Below are 24,653 nucleotides of genomic sequence, written 5' to 3'. Positions count from 1 at the left end.
ATTTTAAGATGATTTTTGACATATTTTATGTTTCTTTAATGTCTTATGCCACCTGCCAACACATACACACATACCCCAAGAGCTGTCAATTACTTGAAGAAAGTTTTGTCAACCAAGCTCTTTACTTTCTTTCCATTTATGGTACAAACTTCTTTATCTGTGCTTTTACATTGATTACCAAAGCTCTTCCATAGCTAGAGCATGGTATGTCTTTAATAGGAGATGATGCAATAGATGTTTATGCTATGAAATTTGGGGGCACAATTTTCATGATAGCATAATATGAGTGCGTGTATGTGCACACATAGCTCTGTTTGTTTATTCTTTTTTCCAAGGTCCTTCTACCTCAGAAAAGTCTATTAGTGCCACAACTGTTGGTAACTCTTTTAATTTACAACTTTTCCAGAATTTGCTTCTATTCTGGATTATTTCTAGGTAAGCTGTAATATGAATGCAATGTTCTCAAGGGTGTTTGTGCTAATAGGCAAAGTTTCATTATTTTAAAGCTATCTACCAAAAAGTATGTCATAGAATTTTCCCCAGTTATAACATAGGGTTACATACAAGAAAAAACGTCCTTCATATCAGGAGACCTAACCTACACACTAAGTATTTAAGAAAAAAAAATGGAAGCATTAGCAGCTTCTATACTGGAATCTTGGCATTTATTTTTTTAATTTTAGAATTGAACTTGGGAGTCTTTGCTTGGGATGTATGCTTAATATCTGCAAGCATTCGTTTGGCATGGTCCCCAAACACATTTTTAGAGCCAGGCAATGTAGTAGTTCTTAGTCATATTTAGAAATAACAAAACAAAAATTCTTAACACTTTTATGGGTACATTAAAAAATGTGTACATATTAAATTATGTATGATATAGGAGCACATTTACTATAGGACAATATGGCTCTCGTGCAGTATAAAGGCAAAACTAGAAACATATTTCCATGTATAAGCTATTAACCTAAGCATGATTGGCAATTTTAAGTTCTCTAATATCATTTAGGTATAGTGCAAGCCTACTTATCTGCTAGCATTCAGATCAGTAGTAGTTTAAGAAGTTTCTTAAAAGGCCTTAAGAAAAATTTATAGTGGGGACATCTGGGTGCTTTAGTCATTAAGTGTCCAACTCTCAATTTCAGCTCAGGTCATGATCTCAGGGTCATGAGATCAAGTCCTGCGTGGGGCTCTGTGCTGGGCATAGAGCCTGCTTTAAGATTCTCTCTCTCTTTCCCTCCACCCCTTCCCCTACCCCGCATGCACTCTCTTAAAAAAAAGAAAAGAAAAAAATTTATGATGGAAAATTTTTAAATTGAGAGAATTCAATCTGTTGACTTCATTCATTGCTTTTCCCTCTGAATTGCGCAGCCAGTATCATTTGATTTTAGCAGAAAACATTTGGGTTTAGCTTACAGAACACACATGTTCAATGGGAACATGGCTTGAAGTCTGTATATAACTTCCTATTAAATAAGCATCTCAACAGTAGCTTAACAACTACCAAGTGAGATCAAGTGTCTGGGAAGGGCTGCACACATCACAAAAGCATGCTTTCCTTATGTGAAAGAGTGCTACGTAACAACATATATCAGACTTTCAACTGCTAGAGACCCTTGCTGAAAAACGTGGCCATCCACCACTAACTTCCCTTTGTTCCTTAGAATGATAGACATCAGGGGCCCCTGATTGGCTCAGTTGTTCATTTGGTGTAGTATGCAACTCTTGATCTTGGGATCATGAGTTTGAGCCCCACTTTGGGTATAGGGATTCATAAATAAATAAATAAATAAATAAATAAATAAATAAATAAAATTATAGAAGCCATTTTACCGTAGAGGGACGGGTTATTTTATTTCTATGAAGCCTCTAAAATTATTCATTGGTATTGATAGATTTAGGCTTATTTCAAGATAGCACTTTTTTTAAAGATTTTATTAAGTAATTTCTTTAATTTTTTAAGTAATTTCTACACCCACCATGGGGCTCAAACTCACAAACCCAAGATCAGCAGGCACATGTTTTACTGACTGAGCCAGCCAGGCACCCTTATAAAGGTGGTTTGTTTTGATTTACTGGGATTTTCTGTTTGTTTGTTTCTAAGTAAACTCTATACCCGACATAGGGCTTGAACTCATGACCCCCAAGATCAAGAGTCACTACCAACTGAGCCAGCCAGGTACCCCCTTCAAGAAGGCACTTATTTTTTAATAATTTTATTGAGATATAATTGACATGCATGCAATTTACCCATATTATATGCATAATTCAATGGCTTTTGGTGCATTCAGAGTTGTGCATCCACCACCACAATCTATTTTAAAACATTTCACCACCCCAGGAAGAAACCCAAGACTCCTTTGCCATCATTCCCTAATTACCTCATTTCCCTAGCCCTAGGAAACATCAATCTATTTTCTTTCTCTATAATCTGTCTATGCAAGACATTTCATATACTGGAATTTTACAATATATGGTCCTTTGTGACAGGTTTCTCTCACTTGGCATGTTTTCAAGGTTCATCCATGTTGTCATACATCTTAGTATTTCATTCCCTTTTAATGGCCATGTAATATTCCATCATATGGATATACCACTTTGTATTTATCCATTTATTAGTTGGTGGATATTTGAGTTGTTCACTTTTTTTTTTGCTATAATGAATAATTTTGCTATGAAAATTTATGGGAATATGTTTTTTATCTTTCTCGGGTACATACCTTGAAGCGGAATTGCTGAATCATATGGTAACTCTGCTTAATCTTTTGAAGAACTACCAGACTGCTTCCCAGAGTAGTTGCACTATTTTACAGCCCCTCCAGCAGTATATGAGGTTTCAAATTACTCCACATTCTTTTTAGCACTTGCTGTTGTCTTCTTCTTTTTTTTTTTTTGCTTTTGCTTTTACCTGTAAAAATATATGTTTTAGCTACAACGTTTCAAGTCATAAGATATGTAGTCTATAATTGTGCATTTTCATCTCAAAAATAGTAAAATTCAACTATTCAGTCTTTGGCTATATTAAAATATTATTGAAATACTTTAAAACATATGTACACTAATCAATTATAACTTTTTGCAACATTAAAATATAATGTGTTAATTTCTTGAGTTATAGTGAATAAAAAATAAGGTTAATTTAAAAAATAAACCAGGGGCTCCTGACTGCCTTTGGCTCAGGTCATGATCTCAGGTCCTGGGATCAAGCCCCACATTGAGCTCCCTGCTCAGCAGGGAGCCTGCTTCTCCCTCTCCCTCTGCCTGATGCTCTACCTACTTGGGCATGTGCGCATTCTCTCTGTGTCAAATGAATAAATAAATCTAAAGTTCATTTTTAAATAAATAAATAAAAATAAAAAATAAGCCAGGCGACACAACAATGTGAATATACTTAACACTACTGAACTGTACATTTAAAAGAGTTAAGGTGAAAAATAAAAAAATAAAAAATAAAATAAAAGAGTTAAGGTGGTAAATTTTATGTCATATGATTTTTAACACAATTTAAAAAATTTTTTTAGATAAGGGAGGTGTAACATTTTAATGTCAATTTTTTTGGAAGAGGCATTCTGTACCATTGCTCATCATTCTAACCTATCACAGAAATTTTACACAGAGTTTCAACAAACATCATACACTGCTTGAATCATAGAGCTTTCACCTGATGCCTGGATTTCACTTTTGGAAATGTGTGGTGTAGATACTTGGGTTAGCCAGAACCTAAGTTCTCAGGGCAGTAGTCAGATGATCTCTCTAACTTGACACATTCTTCAGCTATCCCTGTGGTTGCCTTGAGAGGTCACTGGGGGTAAGGCTGGGGAAGACACAGACTGAAGCAAGAAAACCTCTAGATGGATATAGCCAGGCTCCCCAAATCAAGGAACGTGGATGCCAAGACTGGAGTGTTGATACTGGAGTGGGAAGTAGATTTATGAGCTGCCTCAGTGGCCTGGTACATCTTGATTTATGGAATGGCCCCGTGCCCCAGTGGTGAAAATTCTGTTCAGATCTTTTACAATACTATTGGATTACGTATTTCCTATAATTCTTTTTATCATGAGCTATAATTCCAGGTCAATTATTTTCAATTCAGAAAGTAAATGTTTGCTTTCCTTAGGTGTCTGCATTTGGGTGATTACAAGAGCCCCTCAAGTTGTGTTTTTAAGACACTCCCTTTTTTAAAGCACTAGTAAGTCATCAAATCCAAATCTTAACTCTGCATCTTTGAAGAATGACTTCTACTGCCTTTTGACCACCAGTGAGAGCCAAAGTAAAGTTTGCCAACTGGCCATTCTGTTAATTTGAGGACTGTTTCATTCAGTTTCCATCTCATTTCTTGAATTCCCAGCATCAAGTTTTACTTTTACTTGATGAGCTAATTTGTCATGATCCTGATTATTGCTAACTTTTATGCCTGAATAGGACTACGACCCAAACAATTTCTTGTGTTGATGTTGACATCCTTTTACAGAAGTAGACATAATGTACTAATTATGTCATTCCTTTGTGTTCATTAAGGAAAACCCCAAAGACTCTTTGGTATAAGTTAAATTTAAGCCATTGAACACTTCTTTAAAACAAAACTAGATTATTAAGGGAAAACTAAAGATGGTTGGATCTTTTGAAGATGCTATCAAGGAGGGCAACATGGGTGCTGCTGCCAGACGCAGGATAGATTTTTGGTCTAACCAAGGGAACTCTGGAATTTTAAAGAACACCGATAGAGTATTACATGAAGTATCCTTGATAACAGGGGCTGGATTTTTTCTACTAAAATTGGCTTCCTCTGTTTATTTTACTGTTTCAGATTATCCTCTCTGTTTTGAAATCCCCACAAGGGGCATGAGATTAAAACCCTCAAAAAAATAAACAAAATATCCCAAGCTTTTTGGAAATATAAATGTGAGACATTGTGCAGTAGTGTCTGCCCCCTGTGGTTGGATAAAACCACACTCTGGTATGTGGGTCGGCTGTATTCTTCAGCCCTGTGATTTGCTTTTGGTGGCTCAGAGCCAGAGTGTCCTCTCCAAATGCAAGCTGCATGAAGGGAGACAGTGTGTCTCCACTTTGATTAGGCTTTGCAGTCAAGGTCCCAGGAGGTGCCCCTGGCATAATGCTGTGCAGCAGTTTGACCATGTTGACAAAGACAACTTAACCTCCCTACTGGGAAAGGGGAATTGGATGTTAGAAGTAAAACAATTTGTGGCTTCATATTTGTGGTCTCTTTAAGGACAAAATTCCACTGAGTGGTTCTGAAGTCTTTGAAAGCTTTGGATTTCAATATTTCTTCTTGGCCAGAAATAGAAGTTACATTACTTACAGATAATGCTCGAGTGTCAGGATGGCCGAGCGGTCTAAGCGCTGCGTTCAGATAATGCTCGAAGAGGGATTTTTGAGGAAGGAAAGAAAGATTCCTTGAAACTTTGCAGGTACAAGTAATTCCTGCCTCAGTGAAGTAAAAATAATGTCTATGGGGGAATTAGAGAAAAGGGCAGAAATTTAAAAGTACGATATATCCACTCCATGTCATGGTACTGTTGGGATATAAGAGTTAGGGATAAAATTGGTCCCATGGGATGTTTCTTGTTGAAATCATTTCTGTCCACAGCCCAAAATGTATCTCTTCTAATAAAATACACATCCCATATGACACTGCGTTCTAGAATACATATTTGTGAGAGTTATAATAGAATTAGACTCCCCCAAATCATACTCACACGGGAGATGCAAAGAAAGCTTCATGATTCTGCTTGACTAAGCTTTAATTTTCATTTGTCTTCAATTATCCCATTGGAAATGTGTAGTTCTTCCTTAGTCATTTCAAGTAAGAATCTGATTTGATCATTTTCCTCTTAAAATATTTTATGAGTCCTGTGAGTACTCAGCAAACACTCACTGTTAACCAATTTCTATTTTCAGCCACATGCTGGTCATTATGCAACTTATCAAGAGGACTTGAATAAAATAATTTAATTATTTTTAATGTACAAAAGGCAAAAATTAGCTGCCATGAATTTCTCTGGAGCAAAACATACTAGATCTTTCCAAATAAATTTTTTCATTTTTGACATTCAATCAAGATACACTCAAATGCAAATGTATATTTGTTAAGTAAACATTTTCTTTGGCATTCGGAATTCCCAGCTTTGCTCAAAAAAGAGTGAGAGAGAGGAACAGAGATCAAATATATTAAAGTGAATTTAATCAATTTTACTTTGGTACATTATTCCTGCCAATCTACCCATTGGTCTACTTAACACGAAAGAATACAAATAAAAGTTAAGATTAAACCAATGATTCTTTCATGGAAAGAGGTTTTTGTCAGCACCAGAAAAAGGCAGATTGTGGTCAAATTTTCTAACAAACGTCCAAAATCTAATCATCCATTTTATTTTATTTTTACAACTGAAATCCTTTTTTGAGAAAAGGCAGCAGTGACAGCCATTATATGAGAAGAGTTTCTTAGAAGAGAAGAGTTTCTTTTATCACAATTTATCACAGAATTTCGTTCCTTTTAATTTATCCCAGCCATTACATGGAGGAGGATAAACTGGGCTCTGAGAGCTCTAAGTTTGTAGTGAGCATTTAGAGTCCTGTTATTTGAATCACTATTATTTTCTATAGCATTATAGAATTAGGATTAAACTGTTCTGCATTTCTGTGTGATCACTTAGAATTTTCTTTTAATTAAGGCATTAATCCACTTCAAATTTACCATTTGGTTTGTATTTGTCCTTTTTTTATGTTGAGGACCAAATGCATAGATGTGCAAGAAATAGTACTTTATTCTTGTAAATACCATCCCATTATTAAGCTTTTAAAGAGTATTGTACCATCTCCATGTTGAAATAAAAGTTTAAAAGATTTGTATGTTTGATTTTTTTTTTTTACCTACATGTAGGACTATGCCACTCTGAGCAATACATTTTTTTAAGTTTCAAAAATTTAACTCAGAAACTTTTCAAGGAATTTTGAGATTTGTGTCAATAAGATGTTTTTATTATGACTAAAATAATTTGGAACACGATTCTTAAACTATTTTGAGCCTGCAAAATCTACCATTGTTGGTGCCATAATTAATCAGGTCTTTGAACAATCTCCAGTTGTATTCTGTACCATATCTCATCTCTTACTGTCTCCCCTTCTGTACAGTATGAGAGTTTGGCTTTTACAACCTTTGGTTACCCTTGGAAGGTATTTACAGTTTCTACAGTTTCTACAGGCTTTGTTCACAATCACAGTGTTCTTGGATGAACCCCTTGTCCTTCTTATGACACAGAGCTACTGATACCAGCTTCCCACATGTACAGTTAGTTGAAATGGACATTCATAAAATGCAGCCTCATCAGGAAAGCAGCTTGTAAAGAATTTCTTTAAGCATGAGCCTGCCCGGCATGTTACTGGTCTTTTACAGATGGTGATTCTCTCTCTTTTTCCTTTCAACTGCATACATTGTCGAAAGACTCAATGTCAAAAGTGTAGGATTTGAGCTTATGACTCCAACTACATAAATGACCTGTGGTTCAAAGGTTCCTAAGATTTCAGTAGAAGAAAAAATATATGAAAACAAAAAAGCCATTCAAAAGAAACACCGCAAATCTACACTTTTATACTACATACAGTGAACGGCCCTGATTGTACAGTTCAGTTATTATAGTCCTTATGCATGTTTAAAAGTCACCAAGTCAATCCTAACTGAATGAGTTTGTCTGATTAGGTCATGGATAAAGTAGTCTCTGGTATTTTGTAATCTCTATCATGAAAAATAGGCAATGGGCTTAAATTCCTATTTGAGGGATTCTCAAAGAAAAAAAAACAATCCTATCTCTTCTGTTGGTTCGTAAGATCCAGATTGAAAAGTGACATAAGGAGCAGGGTTCTCATCTTCCTGTAGCATGTTATTTGTTAAAAAGAAATATATTCCTATCTCTTGCAAGAACTTCATTCCAACAGATTTGTACTAAAACAATTTCTAACTGTTAAAAGATCAAGGTATAGTTCACTTTGAGAAAATATCCCAAAGAAAAGTCCAGATCAAAGGTCTTCAAAATTTGTCCAGTCCCAACATGCTTGAGGGATAAAAAAAATCACTTTTCTTAGTAATTAATAGTAACTAATATAATGTGTTTTTCTTTTTTCTTTCTTTTTTGTTTTCTTTTGGTGTGAGGAGAGCAGAAGGAGCTATATAAACTTGTGGAGTTTGAAAGGAACCTAAAGACTATGAGGGAGAGGAGAGAAACTGAGTGGGGAAAAATTAGAGAGGGAGAAAAACCATGAGAAACTCCTAACTGGGAAACAAACAAAGGGTTGGGGAAGGGGAGGAGAGTGGGGGATGGAGTGACTAAGGATGGGGCACTAAGGAGGGCACTTGGGATGAGAACTGGATGTTATACTACATGTTGGCAAATTGAATTTAAGTAAAAAAAAAAAAATTGTAAAAAAATAAAATAAAAATTACCAAAAAAATAAAATAAAAGGACCCTGAAGATTTTCTGATACCCCAATACTCCTTTCCCTCCCATCCAACCCTTGAGAAAGCTATGCCTTTCCAATTGAGAATAACTGTGCATTTTCCAAAAGTAATGAAGTATAAAATGCTCCACTGTGGATTGCTTTAGAGCATTTAAAATTTAACTTAAACTTTTAGGATCATTGATTTCACTTTCAATTTCTTTTCAGAAATAAACTGCTAGGCAAACGTGGAAGTCGAGTCCAGGAATATCAGTCTACCTTACTGTATTTATCTGGGGCACACAACTCTTAGTGTAGAGGCAAGTGGGGAAATAATATTAAATAAATGTTAGGGGAACTTGTTCTTTCTTTCTACCTTGACCTCTAGCTCTGGGATGAGAGTAGGAAAGCCTTCTCTCCTTGATACAGCATCAGGACTGTCCATAGTGTAAGGTAAAGTCTGGTTTCTTTTTTTTTTTTTTTTTTTTTTATTTATTTATTTATGATAGTCACACAGAGAGAGAGAGAGAGAGGCAGAGACACAGGCAGAGGGAGAAGCAGGCTCCATGCACCGGGAGCCCGACGTGGGATTCGATCCCAGGTCTCCAAGATCGCGCCCTGGGCCAAAGGCAGGCGCCAAACCGCTGAGCCACCCAGGGATCCCTAAAGTCTGGTTTCTATTGGAGTCATTTATCTCTAAAAAGAGAATTCTTTTCCCTAAACATAGTCATAATGCTCATTATCATTTGTTTAAAAATTAACAATAATCATCTGATCGGTTTTCAAATATCCCCATTTCTTTTCTCCTTTTTTAGTTTGTTGATTTGAACCAAGCCACATCATACATTGGATTTGCTTTGTGTTTTTAAATCTCTTAACCGGTTCTCTCTCTCTCACTCTCTCTCTCTGTCTCACACTTTTCTTTTACAATTTGTTGAAGAGACCAGATTGTTTGTCATGTAAAATTAGCTTTCCATGATCTGAATTTTGCTGATAATATCTCGCTGGTGTTGTTTGACATCTTTCTGTGTCCCTCAAACCCTGGTTTCAGGTCAAGAGATTCACAAACAGATAAAAGCACTAGAAGTCTGTAGCAGAAAGAGGGGTTGAAGGGAATTAGTGACCACAACTTTTAGGAGCTGGTAAAACTCAGTTGGCCAGAGAACATTGAGTTAGGCAGGGCTACCCTTTGAGGATGCAATTCTTTCATTCCTTTCAAAATGGACATGAGCTATAGAATGAGTCACAACTACATAACTACAACTATATGCAAAAATAAGCTTAAAGGCCCAAGTTAAGACTTCATAATTCTAAGTTCTCCTCCTAGCCTTAAAAAGGCCCACGGGTACCTTCCAAGTTACTAATATAGAGAGAGAGTGGGGAGAGGTTCAAAGAGAGAGGGAGAGAGAGAATCCCAAGCAGGTTCCACCCCCATCAGGGAGCCCAACAAAGGTCTTGATCCCGCAACCCTGAGATTATGACCTGAGCTGAAATCAAGAGTGGACACTTAGCCAACTGAGCCACTTGGGCATCCCAAGTTATTATGATTTAAAAGAGCTGGTTCATTATTAGGAAGATAGTGAGTTCATATAGAATAAATTTACTCCTGGTGAAAGAATATAAATACAGAAGGGGAACGGAGCGATTTTAATTTGGAAAGAGCAGAAAAACTATTTTAAAGGGCTCTTGTTCTTATTGTTTTATCAAAATGAAATGTAGAAACCAGAAGCTAAGCCAGAAACTAAGTCTTCTTCGGCTCCTCCTCCCAGCCCCAGGCCTGTTGATTCTACTTCCTTAACTCTGACTTTTGACCAAGACCTCTGTCCCCACCCTAGTCCAACAGTCTTCATCTAATCTACAGGAACAATCCTCCTGCTTAATCCCGTACCTACTTTTTTACATGAAGACTCTACAGTGTAACTAGAACTCAACTCTGAGCTTACCCCTCACATTGCTTTTGGGATAAAGATCAAACTTGTGAGTGTCTTTTGTGGCTCCTGCTTATCTGTGCCGTCTCATTCTCACGCCTGATTGACTCCTCAGTGGCCTCTTCACCTGAGACTCTCCCTCACCTTCAGGCCTTACCTGGGATGTCACTTCCTCCAGGAAACCTCTCGTGCCCTGGCAGTGTAACCAGGTGGCCCCACTGCCATCGCCCACTGTAAGTTTGGTGCGAGCAAGGAACCGTTTAGTTTGGTACTCCAACCCCAGAGGCTGGCAACAATCATTTTCTGAGATCCCAGAGTGTTTTCTGTTATTTTGGAAAGTCTCATGGAAGCCTCTACTTTCATGTAAAACAGGATTATGCACTGCATAACATTTTTTGGAGATGTTGACATAGGAGGGAAGAAGGGTCAAAATTCCAAGGTGACCGAGCTGTTCCTGAAACTTATAGACACTCAAGGAAGCAGTGTCAGAACAGAAAAGCCAACATTTGGACTCTTGACAGAGAAATATTGTACCCTACTGCCAACTTTTCCAGTTGGCTTTTTTCGTTCTTTTCTTTTAAACAGGCAGAGTGTTTTGCCATGCTATTCCTGGAAAGATTCACTGATTCAATCTTTCAGTGAACGTTTAGTGGAGTGCCTGCTAAAGTCATGACATGCCACATTCTGCCCTAGGACATGAGAGTGTGTGTCGTTAAAACAGTGAGCATTACGTGAGAGTTTTCTGGTTGCCAGCTAGTTTGCTTCCCTGACAGGCATTTCCGGCTGTGAGGAAAAGATTTATTTTGGCACCCCCAGCTCCAACTGGTATGCACACACGCGCGCGCACACACACACTGCATATTCTCTCCCTCAGTACTTAAGATCATCTATTTTGAAAGCTGGGAAATTAAGTTTACGCTACAGCAGAATAGCTGGCTCTGGCAACTTCCAAGGGGAGAAAGGGCTTCTTTCCCTCCCCTGGAACTGAGTACAACGGCTTAAAAATAGAACAATGTGTGTTTGGTGTTTTCTTTTCATCCTCTGCATCAATAACAGGTGTCCAGTTGCAGACACAAAGAGCTAGATTCACGTCTTCTGCACGCCTCTGGAGAGTTCCCAGAGTTACCCAGGGTGCAAAACGGGGCCTGAAATATTCACTGAAAAGAAAGTAACTCAATATAGCTACGTGTTACCAACACTGCTGGGTCACATGGCTTCATTATCCTCCTCCCAGAGTGACTCTGTGAGTAAACGCACAGTGGGAAAAACTGTCACCAAAAACTGTTCTCGGGACCTGGCAAACGAAATAAAGTTGAAAAACCTCTGCAAGCTGAATCAGAGAAACTGACACCGCTACTGCGAGTTGCGGCCTTGGAAATGGACAGGATCCTGAAAATTGCGGTGCTTCCACCGCAGAGCATAGGCTCAGCCTCATAAACCGAATGTGACAAGCCATTCTGGTGTGCTAGCCTAGGTTTCGGGCCCTTTCTGAGACGGACTGCCTAAACTCTTCTATGAGGCCTCGGAAGCGCTGACCTCAGGGGCGCTGTCGACTGGCTGCGTGCTGGGGGTCGCGGCGAGTCCGTGGTCGGGAACCGTGTGCCCAGGTCACACCCAGACTCACGGCCTGAGCGTGGCATCCCCTGCAAGCCCACTTCTTGGCAGCTGCTTGCAGTTCTTTCACGGTCTCTCTCCCTGAGCGAATGGTTCATAATAGATTTGAACAGATGCTAGGTGTTTGGCAGCGTGGTGAGGGGTACTGGTTTTCAAAATTCGGGTTATTTCATGTCTCCTAATTAGAATTTCAACAGCCCGTACGCCTTCGATGTGTTCCAGCGTTCACATAAATACCTAACCCCTGACTCCACGTTTACCCCTCACGAGTTCTCCTAACCCGTTTATTGGTTCTGACAACGTAACCGCTAAAGCCTTGGCTCCCAAAGGCCCATCTGCTCAGCGTGTACAGGCAGCTCCGATCGGGCGCTGAAATTGCTCCTTTTCTCAAAATGTGCTTTTCAGGTTGTCCCTGACAGCAAAGTTAAGTGTTGCCAGGACTCCCCGAGTCCCCTTCCCCGGGGCTCCTCTCTTCTTCTGCCGCCCACCCATCCCTTCTTTCAGCCCCTGTCTGAGGCCCCCCAGCACTGCCCTGCCTGCCCTGGGAGCACGGAGCGCAAGCACGAGGTTGTATTCCCATCTGTCGTCCTGGGCCTGGCATACAGTAAGTGTTCAATCAATTTTTTTTAAAGATTTTATTTATTCACAAGAGACACACAGAGGCAGAGACACAGACAGAGGGAGAAGCAGGCCCCATGCGGGACTCGATCCTGGCGCCCCAGGATCGTGACCTGAGCCGCAGGCAGACGTTCAAGCACCGAGCCACCCAGGCGTCCCAGTGTTCAGTGACTTTACCTCAAGAGAGTCAAGGATGGTCAGCTCAGACGAGGGAAAATGTTGCGGTTTTCTTATCAATCTGCGTTCAGGGTAGCCTCTGCCCCTGCAGGGAGGTGCGGGTGGGGGGCTCGTGTGCGCCTGCAGGGGCCACTAGGGGCACACGGAAAATCGTGCATAGGGAAAGTCCACAGTGAGTGGGGCAGGCCGGTGGAGATGGTCTCGGGCTTCTGAACACCGGGCGGTGGAGGAAGGGGCGTGTGTGTGTCTCCTGGGCACAGATTCCCAGGGGGGCGGTTTATGCCACGTGCCCCTCATCTTTGCATAGGGTATCTACCTACTTGAACTGTGTTACATTTCTACTCATTTGAGAGTCACTCCTCAGGTGTTCTGGAGGCATCTGCACCTGCTGCGGGTTCGGTGGGGTCATCGGGACGCTCCCCCAGGGGGGCGCTCACTGCCCCGTGTCCCCTAGTCCCGGGCCAGTCGTGCCCAGATTCCAGACTCTGGCTCTCCTCTGCAAAGACGCAGTGTTTACACTCAAGACTTGAAGAGGAACCAGCTGAGTAGGGCAGGGCCTCTGATCCAAGAAGAGGGGGCGCCCTCTGGCTCCCGATTCGAGTGCTGATCGCTGTTTGGTTCGAACACACACTCTGGAGCTACCCGACTCGTTTCTGTACCGGTGGTGGTACCGACAGCAGGGGGGGGGGGGGCGGCGATGGGGAACTGCTTTGGCCTTAACTGCTTATTCATGGAGTGGAAACAGTGGCAGTGATTGTAATAGAAGTATTTGCTGCCTGTGCCACACGGGGGGCCCCAAAGGTGGTGGAGAGGTGGTTGTGGGCATGCCTCATGGGAATTGTAGACCCTCGGCTAATGTTAGTGACTGCGGCCACACCGATTCTGCTGCAATACTACGACCATCAACTTCGAAGCCTTTCTGGCTTCCTTGCTGGGGAGTGCCAGGTTCAAGGCCATTCCTTGCTTGTGCATGTAGGGCCTGCCCAGAGAGGATCATTTCCTCAGTGTTGGCCCAAACTGCGCCTCTCCTTTGTCACTGGTATAGCCAGTTTCAGAGTCCCGTGGCATGTAACCTCACCTCCTTTCAACTGACTTGCTGCTTCCTACATCCCGCCCACTGCAGCTTATCCATGTTCCTGAATAAGAAAAACTGCTTGTGAGTGAGCCTGAGTAAGCAACTGAAGTCACTATATTTTCTATGTTAGAATAAAAAACCTGCTTGTCGAGAAGTTCCCGACCTTCCAAGATTGGGAAAACGTGACTTGTTATAAACTTAGTTTCACATTGGTGTGCTATAGCAAAGCTTTGGACTGTGTTGCATTAGCAGAAGGCCTGGTGAAGCTCTCATTCTGCTTTAGCCTCACCACTAACCAGTGGTGTCATTTTGTACCTCACATGTACAAATCTTGGTTTCTTGGCCTCACTCTCCAAACCTGGAGGTCCTTAAGCCATGACTTAGCCTCAGTTTTAGACATTTAATTTTGGCTCTTTTGATAATAGACTTGGTTTCCAAGGTTGTTTGCAGATTCCCTGTGGGATTATGTTCTCTACAATCAAGTTTCCATAACATTAAGATGTGTGCAAATTACAGGCATTGCTACATGGCTTACTTACTCAGCCTGGGACAGAGCCTGGCACATGGTAACTCCTCAATAATTAGCTAAATAATGTGTGGCTTACATCTGAAAGCTGAAAATGTATGAGATCATTGGCATCATCTTTCAAATCATGTTTACTCTCACCATGAAGTGATAAAATGATCATCTGGATTGCAGATTTATTTATTCTTTGATTGGTCAGTGACTTTTTTTATTTTACCTGCCATAATAATGGCTGGCAGTTAGTGAGTATAAAAGCCATGTTAAGCATTGAAGACACATGCTTGTTATCCCTTCCTACAGAATCGTTCTTAATGTCTCCATTTCATAGACAAGGAACTTCCTCAAGGTTTCCTTGCTAGCAAGGACCTGACACTGTGTTCAAATCCAGATCTGTTTGTCACTAAAGCTCTCTGCAGTGCCATGCAGCCCCTAATGTAGTAGCGCAGACTCTAGGTTTGCCCTGGATCGGCTTATAATGCTAAAGTGCACCTATTGCCTTAATTTTATTGCCTAGGGTAAAGTCTTCTCTCCACAAGAACTAAATATTTTCCACAATTTTCCCATTCTTGTGCACTTAACTTTTTATGTCGTGTGTGGTTGAACATTTGATTATTTGGTGAGAATATGACTTGTCTCCTCCACAAGAGAGCTCCTTGGGATTAGGAACTACTGTTCACGTGTCTGCATCCCAGCACTGCCTGCAGCAATGAGTTTGTGTTGTAGTAGATGTTACATAAATAACTCATTGATTTGCGGGTTCACTACACGTGCTTAGTCTCACCTGCTGAATTTGCAGACTATGTCAGTCATCATTCAACAAGTATCTATTGAGTCCCTACTGCGATAGCCACTGGGCATATAGCAATCAATATGGGCCATCATGTATATTTATAATTGAAGGACTATAACCTGCAAAATCACAAGCTGATGTGTTATCGTGGAAGTAGTAAAAGCAAAGATGTGAATTAAAGGCATATCCTGAAATAAGGAACTTTTCAGTGATCAGTAGAGCACAACCAGAATTTTTTCCAGTGAACTCTCCCATAATCTTCTCTGAAGCTTAAAATATTTATTATGTTATTTCCTTCTCATATGAATAACTTACGTTTGTATTAATTCTTGATGCGTTTATGTCTTTACTCAAATGACACTACATTCCCGTTTAGTAGAAAAAGATGTTTATCAGTGTATACCTTTCTGGACTGATAAACACTGATTCTTTTAGGAAAAGAGAGTTATTTCCAAAAGTTATGAAGTCGGGCTTACTGTAGTCCCACAAAACAGCTTGTTCTGTGTACTACAAGGAATCTTTATATTGTGAAAATACTCCCTTCCTGTTATAACATTTAGCTGTGGAATTCCTGTTACTATTTGTTTGGGTTATTCTCAAAAGTTTTGAGTCTTCGTGATACTTTTGACAATAAAATAGGACCTAATAAAACAGCAAAGTCAATTTGAAACTGACTGAACATTTACGTCTAAAGAGTGTTTAAGGCACCACGTGACATACACTGTTGTGCTTTTTAAAAGCCCTGTCCTGTTCATATTTTTATCAAAAAACTTACAGACCTAGAAGGCACCTACATCAGATTTTCAGATGACATAAGCCCCAAAAGAATGGCTTCTACCACATATGCCTAAGATCATGATTCAAAATGACTTCAATTGGCTGCAGTGCTGGATGGAAACCAACAAAATGAAGATGAGTGGGGATAAATGTATATTTCTGCTTTTAGACTCAAAAGGCAATTGTGCAATTACAGGATGGGGAGAGACTGAGCTTGGCACAAGTTCATGTGACTAAAAGCTTAATATGAACCAACAGAAGGATGTGGTGGCTAAAAAAAAAAGGATGAATATAGTCAGTTATAATTATTAATAGTTCACTGTACTCTGCACTGGTCACACAGCATCGGGAGTAGTTTGTTAATTCCAAGCACATTCAGGAGTGACTTTGACAAAGCTAAGTAGCTACTAAGAGAGTGTTGAATCCAATCCAAGACACATTTCCTGGGCTCCTGTTTGGGGCATACAACATGCTAACTGATGTGGGGAATAAAGATATGAAGAGACATTGCCAGTCTATCACCTCAGGGGGTTGAACATGTAGACGGAGAGCCAGACAGGTACGTACATGACTATAAAACAAAGCAGACTATGAAGCCAAGAAGCACAAAGAAAGGGCTATGGAAATGCAAGGGCTGGACCAAGGGTAAGATTTCCACAGGAAATGAGAATGAGGGCAGAGGAAACCTTAAAAACAAGGATGTAAAGACAGGAAAACTCAACGCTCAGCTAGGGAATACTGAGTATACCAAGTCACCTAGAAGAATGGGGTAGGCCTTAGCAGGCAATAAAGCTGGACAAAGAAGGTTTGGACCAGAGCAAGAGGGTACTGGCTGGTAGGCAGTGGGAGGGATTACAGCTTGGCCAACATCTGGAAATAACAATGCATGAGGATCAGTTGAAGAAATGTTGAGTCTTTAGTTTGGAGAAAAGAAGACCAATGCCTCTGGTAAATGTGAACCAGACTCACTTTGTGTTCTTCCAGAAGGAAAATTTTATCTCAGGAGAAAAGGGTTATAAGGAACCAGATTTTCCTTCTTTCTGAGCACCATATTTTATTTTATTTTTTTAAAGATTTTATTTAATTATTAGAGACGGGGGGGCGGGGTGGGGAGAGGCAGAGACACAGGCCGGGGGAGAAGCAGGCTCCATGCAGAGAGCCTGACGTGGGACTCAATCCTGGGTCTCCAGGATCACACCCTGGGCTGAAGGTGGCGCTAAACGGCTAAGCCACCAGGGCTGCCCAGCACCATGTTTTAAAATTCAAAGCACCCCAACAGTGCCGAGCTGGCCGAGCAGGCAGTGAGTGCCATCTTGGTTGGGCTCAGAGAAAGTTTGATAACAGATACTCTAAAGGGAATGGGCATGGGGCAAGGAAATGCTTGCAACGTCACCGAGAGACATGTGAGTTCTAGGAATTAGCCAAGGCCTTTGCAATGTGAAACTATCCATGGCTGAGTGTTCTTTCTTTCTTCTTTGATTTAAGATATCCAATAGTATATCAACTTCTGAATAAAGCCCACATGTTAAAACTCACCAGGTCATTGAGATGTCAGACTAATTCTAGCACAGACTGCTCAGTGCTTTGACAGTAGCCACTCATCATCAGTGCTTTGCTTTTCAACACATGCGTGATTCTTTTTGGCTGGGATGGATAGCATCCTTTCAAATAATGAATTTGACAGATTTTGGTCAGAATTCCCCATTAGGTGAATCAAATGCAAGTGAACAATTGATATAAGTCCAGGCAAAGACTTTATTTTACAGGGAATCTCCAATGCTGTCAATGTAGGGATTAAGCAGGAGTTCTGGGGGCAGAAAGACTTGAGTTCACATACCAGCAATGCCACTTATGAGCTGTGTGATCCTGAGCAAGTGATTTAATCTACCTGTTTCCTAATCTGTAAATGGAGGTTGAACATTGTTACCCAACCTTACAGGTTATCTGGGAAGATTTAATGAGATAGTGTGCCCAGCAGGGTGCCTAGCTGGGTGGAGTCTGATTTTACTGATTGAGTCCTCATATTTTACAGTCGTGTTCCTAGGACCCCTTCAGAGCTAAAAATATATTTATTAAAAAAAAAAAAAAAAACACCGTCATCCTCGTGGCTAACTTACAAGTGCCAGATATTATACTCAGGCATCACATGTTAAACTCATTTAATCCTCAGAACGACCCTTTGAAGGGTTATTATTATTATCCCTCATTTCCTGAGACATTGAGAGGTTACATATCTTGACCAGTCACAAGCTAATAAGTGAGGAAGCCAGGATTCAAACTCAGCAAACTCTAGAGTTTATTACAACTATTTCTTTCCAATATGTCGTACCACCAAATGTCCTTGTTTTCCTCCCAATTCCATTCCAAATCACTCTGCTGGATGATCTTAGGCATTTTATTTGTTCAGAAGTATTACACAAAAATATACGTTAAAATCTTACATATTCTACTGAATACATGAGGGCCCTATCAATCATGTCTTTGGCCAGAGAGTTGAGAAATTCCTTCAAAGAAGTTGAATGAATGTGTGAATAAGTGAAACGATTGTAATTATGGAAGCCGTGACTATAGCCACTTTTAAAAGAAGCAAGTTACCCGTAATACAACTTCACTACCTCACTGCCTCTTTCCATGATTTGTGATGGGGCTGTGGTGGCCGTTTGAATCATTCACTTGAAATCATCCATTTGAATTCAGTTTTACACTCTGTTTTCATTTACTTTATTTATAAATTTTTTTTAAGATTTTATTTATTTATTCACAAGAGACACAGAGAGAGGGAGGCAGAGACATAGAAGGAGAAACAGGCTCCACGCAGGAAGCCCGATGCGGGACTCGATCCTGGGACTCCAGGATCACGCCCTGAGCCAAAGGCAGACACTCAACTGCTGAGCCATCCAGGTGTCCCTATTTATAAATCTTTTATCTCATATCCCTTTTTGACAACAATGTCCCTAGATCATCCCCCCTCTCTCTTTCTCTCTCTCTTTTCTTTTCTTTTTTGCCATCTGATGTTAATAGATTTTACTCAAGACCCATCCAGTAGTTGTGTTTTTTCTGAACGCTGGTGACTACATTGTTATCCACCCTATCCCCATTTTCCAAAGTAAAGAATAATTTTTGCAATCCAGTCCATGCAACATCAGTCTCGATTCAACCAAACACCATTTGCACTTCCTATCTCTGCCACTTTCCTGGATCTCTGAAGTCTATTCAGGATAAGTAGAGTTAGATGGAAGGGACTGCCCATAATTTTCTTTGGAGAACTTATGGGAATTTCTAAATACCCCTTGAAATAAAGCATCAAAATATGAGACTGGGAAGCACATAGAACCTATGTACGTAGGTATTACAAAACTAAGGTCGGATAGGCAGAAACAGCTCCCTTCTGGAGAAGGGAAAAGCAGCAAAAGTCTTGCACCACTACTGGTGGAATATATCAGGCATAACCCAGTTCCATTGTCACCCTTGGCCCCAGGGGGCAAAAATGCAGCTTTTCCTGTTTCAGGGAGAGAATGTTCTCTTACTACACTTCAGGCAGAGGTAAAGGAAGCCAACCAAGTCTAGAGTTTGCGACAGTCTCTTTCACTCAGTGAAGTGATACAGCTTTATTGTTCGGGCCAGGTAGCTGGGAGCATAATCTCCCACTCCCTGGGTGCGACTATTCCTTTATAGATTAGATAAGAACAACTGATGAAGTTTTAAATGCTGAGAAAATTAATCAGAACTGAAAAGGGGTGTGTTGGCCACAGCCCAAGAAATATGCTGACTGAGATAAAAGCACCCACTGAACTTTTCTCTGTTCCACGCTTCTCTGCTTGGTGGTCTCCCTTCCTTGTCTTTCCCTCTTCCCTCTCCTCCTGTCATTCTTTCAACCCCAGCTTTGACCCCCAAAGACTTCATTGGCATGCTCTCCTAACTGGCTAGAACCGTGGACTGAAATTTTTTAAAATTTGTTCTCATATATTGTATATAAGATCCTATATCCTGTATTTAATTTAAGGCATAGCCAAAGTGAACACATTTTATTCTCAGTTATTTCTTTTTTTAGTAAGAAGTATATCTTTTTATTTATTTGAAGAAGATACATATTCAGTAATTCCATTTTTTTGAAAGAGTTTATTTATTTGAGAGAGAGTGCAGAGTGAGGGAAAGAGTATGAAGAGGGGAAAGGAGAAGGCGAAACAGGCTCCCTGACGTGAGACTCCACCCCAGGACCCTGGGATCATGGCCTGAGCCAAAAGCAGACGCTTAATCCACTGAGCCACCCCAGGTGCCCCAGATCTTTTTAAAATACGTTAATTTCGATTTCAAGCAACAAACTTAACCTCAGTCCATTTCCAAGTTCTCAGGTTGGCTTATGGATCCAGAATCTCTGAATGGCAAGCAATCGGGGTGGGCGTTGGGTCGCAACCACGGGTATGGCTCCTTTGGTCTAGGTCTGCTTCTCAGCCTCATTTCAGGACAGACTCCTGTCTCAGCTGTTCTTCTGGGAATTGGGGTCAGATCGAATTGGTTTTTAATGTCCATATGTTGCTTTCAATTTCTATGAGGCTTCAATTCCTTTTCTTCTGTGAGGGACAGGCCTTCCTTGGGAAGAAAGGGAACCCCTTGAGTCTGACATGTTCTGTAGTCAGCTTGAGATGCCTTTTCATTAACTTTGGACAAGTCTGGCCCAGTTGTGGAATTCAGTCCTGCTCAGCCTTCTGCCAGCTGGGAAACGTGCCGTCTCGACCATCATCTTCCTAAGAAAGTCGCGTGGGACCCAGAAAGTAGAGATGCTTCCCACCGCAAGTAACTCAATCCAAAGTAGAGGGCTGCTCGAGAAATTGCAAACTACTCATCCAGTGGTTGGTTGTAAATCACAATTCTTTGGGGGAAAAGACAGAGGCAGCTGGAGCTCTGGCCCTCAAAGAACTTCTTCACCTTAAACTGAAGCATTTTGCTGCTCCCCACACACTCTTTCTGCCATGAGTGATGTCACCTACTTTCCCCAGTCACATGGGTGGTCCTGGTGGGTGCTGGCTGATGGCCAACTGTGTGTTGGCACATCTTTCCACGTGACAAAGGTCTCTCTTCTCAAAGCCAAGCCTCACAGGTATAACCAAGAGTGGCTCTGATCAGCCCCTCATCTCCATGGCCCAGCCCACGCTTTTTCTTTCAGCCACTGTTTTCTATGGTCCTGGGTTTCTAAATCTTGGCGAGAGGACAGTCATTCCTTTGTGCTCCGCTGTTACAATGAGGTAACCGAAGAAAGGGTCTTGGTCTGAGGCTGTCAGCTGTTACTAATCACTACTCTCCCCAGCTCATCATGGGTCCCGCTCGCCTCTCCCTCTTGCTCTGCTTAGCACACATAAAGAAGATGAATTACTCCCTGGTTCCTCTTCAGAAAAGCATATTGTGCAGCACATTCCAATACCGTGAGCAAAGGATGGGCTAATGTGAAGGGTAAATGGGTATCTAAATCACCTCTCAGTGGGTCTTGCGCCGGCAGCTGTGTGCCTGTGAGAAGTGAATCTCAGAGCTGGCTCCTTGGAGGTCTTCTTGAGACCTTGCTGAGAGAGAGGAAGTCCCCATGCTGGGTCCCCTGGCAGATCACATCACTGGAACGGTTGCAAGGCTGTGCTGGGCTGTAATGAGAGTCTGTTGGATGGTTAAGACCAGTGTAGAGAAAAGCAAACTTGACCACTCAGAGGACCTCACCAGCTGGTAACCCAAGGGAAACATTCTCTACCCCAAAGGTCAAGGAGGCCACTGGATGTGACTTTTTCTGCCACTAATAATATTGCCTGCTCCCCAGGGATGTTTCTATTTAACAGTCTTTCAAAATAGAATGTTTCCCTTTTGCCTTTCCACACTTCATTTTACTAGTGAACAGTAGAACTCAAAGAAAGACTTCTGTTGACAGTTTTAAGGTCAGATTAAAAAATCAATTTGCCTGACAAATTATACACTATCACAAGCAATAAATTCATAAAGAAGTTTCCTTGTCATTCTCATGCAATATAACCTCATAAAACTAAATGGTATTATAGGCGAATGAAATATCAAGTTTTGTGACATCATAAATAGCTATACGGGAAGGAAATTTTCACTGAGGTGAAAACCCCTGTGAAGATACTTGTGATTTAATTGACTGTGAATTCCACAAAATTGTTCTCAGCTGCTTATGGAAATTGTTTAACTCTTCTTCGCTAAGAATCACTGATTAAAGTAAATGCCTCTTTGCTCAAAATCGCATGAAGAGAATCTGTTCTCAAACTTTTTCCCTCGTTACAGTGTCTGCAGAATTTCTGTTCAACTCAACTGACCAGATATTAGACATCAGCACCCTCATTTCGTTGGTTTCCACTAGCAAAATGAAATAAATTCTTGGGTGCTGTGAGCAGCTCAAGGTCCTAGGAAGCAAGGATGAAAAGGAGAGACCATAGCTCAGGGTTCCTTTTTAAAGCCCCTACTATTAACTGAATGCAGCTATCTACCACTGTTTGCAGACTTTTTTTTTTTCTTTTTCTTTTTTTTTTTTTTTTTTGCTAGAACCTACAAATAAAATACAAATGTATTCCTATCTGGATACCCCCTCCAAAAAAAGGAAAAAGAAAGAAAGGGGAAAAAATACAAATGTATTTTACATTGTGACCCAGCCATACACATACATACACACAGCTGAAAAAAGTTTCACGAAATAATACTTAAGCCTTGCCACAGGTGACAGATACCCTTTAATATTTTCTATTTTGTTATCTTTCGTTAATAGAAAAAATATGTCATAACCCACTGAAGTGATTTCATGTCCTGCATCATAAGCACGTGCTAGACCCCATCCCTCTCTTCCATTCCTTTCTGCATATTAGCTTTCTCCTTATTCAGTCATTGTTCTGTTAACAGGTGGACAGATAGGACTTTAGCAGTTACTTACATAGGCTCATCTACAAGAGTGCATCATGGTAGTAAAAGAGGGAAGATAATACAGGAGTGGGAGAGAGAGAAGAATGGGAAGGAGGGAAGGTGCTCCTGGTGGTGAATAGTAGAGGCGTATGAGCCTTCTGTCTTCCGGACCATACCAGGGACACCCTGCTGTGAGTGATGGGTGAGGTGGAGGGCGGGACCAGTTCTGGAAATGAAGCTCAAAGTGATGCTGAGTCACTCTTTCCCGCTAGAGCTGTCTCAATCTTCAAGAGAATGAACTTCACAATTTTGGATTAATTGGGGGAAGAGCAACTAAAACCGGTGAATTAGAATTTCAGAGTATTTTAAGCAAAAGCAACTTTACTACTTGTAATTCGCAGTAGCCTAATCTAAATGTTTAAAAAAAAATGTGGCCTCTCCCCAGCATAACAACAAAAACAGTGATAAGAATGACTGTTCAGCATATATTTATGGGGTCCCCTCCTGCACAGGTGCCAGTCTAGCCACTGAGGCTACATCAGTGAATAAAGTACATGGTTCTGCAATTTTGGCTTTAAAATTCTAGTAGGAGGAGACATATAATGATCATAACTAGCATTTATCAAGAATTTGCTTTGTCTAGATTCTTTATGTAAGTTTTCCCTAAGCAGTATAAATATTATTAGCTTCTTGTCTGGATGAAATGGAGGCTTACAGAAGGCAAATAGTACTTAGTGAATAGCTTGTTTATTACTTTTCTGCTTCATTAATAATGAGAGCTAACATTTGTGGAATCCTTACCATGTGCCAAGCACTATGCTAAGTGCTTGCTGTACGGAAGTCCCTTTAATGCCAGTGAAAAGCCGGTGAGGGAGCTGTCAGTATTCCCATACTACAGATGAGGAAACAGGCTTACAGAGAAGTGGAATCCAGGTAGTCTTAGCTCAGAGCCTAAACTCTCAATCACTGAGCTGTAATTAAAAAAAAAAAAAAAAAAAAGGAATATGCTTCCAAAAATGGCTGAGACCGTAAATAGTTTGAACTGTTGTCTTTTAGATTAAGTTCTGAGGCTAAAAGACATCTCCTGCTTCAAAATTGTGATTCAAAATTGTGACACAATCATTAGCAACCGTTTCTGTCTAACCTTTTAAAGATTCTTCTGTTCCAGAGCCCCTAGAATTATAAAACTGTACTTTTTTTTTTTTACAATCTAGTCTATAAAGGGGCTGGAAGAAAACATTTTAGTGAAGGAAAACATAATATAGTTTTAGATAGATTTAAAATGATTTATTTTATGCTCTCACACACACACCCCACCTCCCTCCCGTTCCTCTGAGCTTTTCGACCCTCTTTCACTCTCCCCTTTCTGAGGATTTCAGTGTGCCCTGGCTCCAGCAGTGGCAGTAGCTTTAGGATACGAGAGATCATTTTTCAATCTGTAAATAAGAAGATTATTGTATTTTTAGAATTCAACTTCCCTTAAAAAAAATCAGCACTTATAGTCAAATGAATATGGTACATGCTGGAACCCATCCTTGATTTCCTTGTTGTAAGTTTGCCCATCTTGAAATTCTAGGAGGATGGAGAACAGGCGGCTTTCATTACATGAGTATTTGAGAAGGCCATTGTGGAGAAGGAGTGCCTCTAAAATAAAACAAAAACTGAAACAGACAGTATTCTTGAGTCAGAGTTACCATCTCCCCTTTTCTATTCTTTCTGGGCCTAGTCCAGTGGCCCTGGAAGAACAATGAAACACCATGAGAATGAGTAGAAAAACAATTCATCACAGAAGGCTTCTTCCTTAAATTTCAG

General features: G+C 40.6%; 1 protein-coding gene across 1 annotated transcript in view; it reads left to right on the top strand.

Annotated features, from left to right (window-relative positions):
- Window positions 1–24,653, top strand: part of SLC1A3 (solute carrier family 1 member 3) — a 79,759-nt gene that overhangs the window by 32,327 nt on the left and 22,779 nt on the right. The window lies entirely within an intron of this gene.

The sequence above is a fragment of the Vulpes vulpes genome, chromosome 4, assembly GCF_048418805.1.
Source record: "Vulpes vulpes isolate BD-2025 chromosome 4, VulVul3, whole genome shotgun sequence".
NCBI lineage: Eukaryota > Metazoa > Chordata > Mammalia > Carnivora > Canidae > Vulpes > Vulpes vulpes.
The sequence above is the reverse complement of the archived record's forward strand: the minus strand, read 5'-3'. Positions and strand labels throughout refer to the sequence as shown.